Source organism: Arachis hypogaea, chromosome 9 (assembly GCF_003086295.3).
Source record: "Arachis hypogaea cultivar Tifrunner chromosome 9, arahy.Tifrunner.gnm2.J5K5, whole genome shotgun sequence".
NCBI classification, from domain to species: domain Eukaryota; kingdom Viridiplantae; phylum Streptophyta; class Magnoliopsida; order Fabales; family Fabaceae; genus Arachis; species Arachis hypogaea.
This window is the reverse complement of record NC_092044.1, coordinates 54,586,701-54,589,731: the sequence shown is the minus strand read 5'-3', so window position 1 is coordinate 54,589,731 and position 3,031 is coordinate 54,586,701. Positions and strand designations below refer to the sequence as shown.

General features: G+C 42.3%; 1 non-coding gene across 1 annotated transcript; it reads left to right on the top strand.

The window, feature by feature from the left end:
* The first annotated feature begins 2,676 nt into the window (after positions 1 to 2,676).
* On the top strand, positions 2,677 to 2,780 carry LOC112713406 (small nucleolar RNA R71). The gene has a single exon (XR_003158378.1). It is a non-coding gene; the product is annotated as a small nucleolar RNA R71 (small nucleolar RNA).
* The last annotated feature ends 251 nt before the right edge of the window (positions 2,781 to 3,031 follow it).

The window sequence follows — 3,031 nt, the reverse complement described above, 5'->3', positions numbered from 1 at the left end:
CAAAAAAGATTATGCTTTGACCACACTAAACTTAAAATATTGCTCGTCCTCGAGCAATAGAAGAAAGAAGAGAAGAAGAAGAAGAAGAGAATATGGTAGAGAAGGAGAGATGTAGGTTCGGCCAAGGGGAAGAAGAGGGGGGTTGTGTTGTGTGAAAATGAAGTAGAATGGAAGGGTATATATAGGGAGAGGGGGTAGTGTGTATTCGGCCATTTAGGGTGGGAATGGGTGGGAAAATGGTTTTGAATTTTTGAAGGTAGGTGGGGTTTATAGGGAAGAGTGGATGGATGTGAGTGGTGAAGGGGGTGATTGGGAAGAGGAATTGAGGTGATTGGTGAAGAGTGTTAGGAAGTGTGACATGGGGAATAGTCATCACAAAAATAGGATTAGGAGGTAAGGTAGGAATATAGTAGGTGGGGATCCTATGGGGTCCACAGATCCTGAGGTGATCCTGTGGGGTCCACAGATCCTGAGGTGTCAAGGAATTCCATCCCTGCACCAAATAGGCATGTAAAATGCCTTTGCACACCATTCTGGCGTTTAAACGCCATGTGGTGCACATTCTGGGCGTTCAACGCCCATGTAAAGCATGTTTTTGGCGTTGAACGCCAGTTTCATGCTTGTTACTGGCGTTCAGCGCCAGCTTTTCCTCTTAGGCACATTCCTGGCGTTCAGCGCCAGAATGTTGCTTGTTTCTGGCATTCAGCGCCAGAATGATGCTCTGTTCTGGTGTTGAACGCCGGCCAGATGCATCTTACTGGCGTTGAACGCCAGCCTGTGCTTCCTCCAGGGTGTGATTTTTTTTTCTTCTGCTGTTTTTGATTCTGTTTTTAATTTTTATGATTTTTTTGTGACTCCTCATGATCATGTACCTAATAAAACATAAAATAACAATAAAATAAAAATTAGATAAATAAAATTGGGTTGCCTCCCAACAAGCGCTTCTTTAATGTCAATAGCTGGACAGTGGCTCCCATGGAGCCACAAGGTGATCAGGTCAATGTTGTATAGTCCCAACACCAAACTTGGAGTTTGGATATGGGATCTTTAACACCAAACTTAGAGTTTGGTTGTGGCCTCACAACACCAAACTTAGAGTTTGACTGTGGGGGCTCTTCTTGACTCTGAACTGAGAGAAGCTCTTCATGCTTACTCTCTTTTGTCACAGAGGGATGGCCATGTGCCTTAAACATAAGGTAGTCCCCATTCAATTGAAGGACTAGTTCGCCTTTGTTGACATCTATCACAGCTTCTGCTGTGGCTAAGAAAGGTCTTCCAAGGATGATACACTCATCCTCTTCCTTCCTAGTGTCTAAGATTATGAAATCAGCAGGGATGTAAAGGCCTTCAACCTTTACTAACACGTCCTCCACTATTCCATAAGCTTGTCTCAATGACTTGTCTGCCAATTGTAATGAGAACAAGGCAGGTTGTACCTCAATGATCCCCAGCTTCTCCATTACAGAGAGTGGCATAAGATTTATCCCTGACCCTAGATCACATAGAGCCTTTTCAAAGGTCATGGTGCCTATGGTACAAGGTATTAAGAACTTGCCAGGATCTTATTTCTTTTGAGGTAAAGTTTTCTGAATCCAGGTATCTAGTTCATTAATGAGCAAGGGAGGTTCACTTTCCCAAGTTTCATTACCAAACAACTTGGCATTCAGCTTCATGATAGCTCCTAAATATTGAGCAACTTGCTCTCCAGTCACATTTTCATCCTCTTCAGAGGAAGAATAGTCTTCAGAGATCATGAATGGCAGAAGGAGTTTTAATGGAATCTCTATGGTCTCTATATGAGCTTCAGATTCCTTTGGATCCTTAATAGGAAGCTCCTTCTTGCTTGAGAGACGTCCCAGGAGGTCTTCCTCACTAGGATTTTCGTCCTCCTCCTCCCTTGTGCATTCATCCGCATTAATCACATCAATAGCCTTGCACTCTCCTTTTGGATTCTCTTCTGTATTGCTTGGGAGAATACTGGGAGGAGTTTCAATGACTTTCTTACTCAGCTGGCCCACTTGTGCCTCCAGATTTCTGATGGAGGATCTTGTTTCACTCATGAAACTGAAAGTGGCCTTTGACAGATCAGAGACTAGATTGGCTAAATTAGAAGTGTTTTGTTCAAAATTCTCTGTCTGTTGCTGAGAAGATGATGGATATGGCTTGCTATTGCTCAGCCTATTATGTCCACCATTGTTAAAGCCTTGTTGAGGCTTTTGTTGATCCTTCTATGAGAAATTTGGATGATTTCTCCATGATGAGTTATAGGTGTTTCCATAAGGTTCACCCATGTAATTAACCTCTGCCATTGCAGGGTTCTCAGGATCATAAGCTTCTTCAGAAGCTGCCTCTTTAGTACTGTTGGATGCATTTTGCCATCCATTCAGACTTTGAGTGATCATGTTGACCTGTTGAGTCAACACTTTGTTCTGAGCCAATATGGCATTCAAAGCATCAATTTCAATAACTCCTTTCTTCTGAAGTATCCCATTATTCACGGAATTCCTCTCAGAAGTGTACATGAATTGGTTGTTTGCTACCATATTAATGAGTTCTTGAGCCTCTTCAGGCGTTTTCTTTAGGTGAATAGATCCACCTGCAGAATGGTCCAATGACATTTTCGAAAATTCAGACAGGCCATAATAGAATATATCTAATATGGTCCATTCTGAAAACATGTCAGATGGACATCTTTTGGTCTGCTGCTTGTATCTTTCCCAAGCTTCATAGAGGGATTCACCATCTTTTTGTTTGAAGGTTTGAACATCCACTCTCAGCTTGCTCAGCTTTTGGGGAGGAAAGAATTTATCTAAGAAGGCAGTGACCAGCTTATCCCAAGAGTCCAGGCTATCCTTGGGTTGTGAATCCAACCATATTCTAGCTCTGTCTCTTACAGCAAAAGGGAAAAGCATGAGTCTGTAGACTTCAGGATCAACTCCATTCATCTTTACAGTCTCACAGATCTGCAAGAACTCAGTTAGAAACTGATAAGGATCTTCAGATGGAAGTCCATAAAACTTGCAGTTTTGTT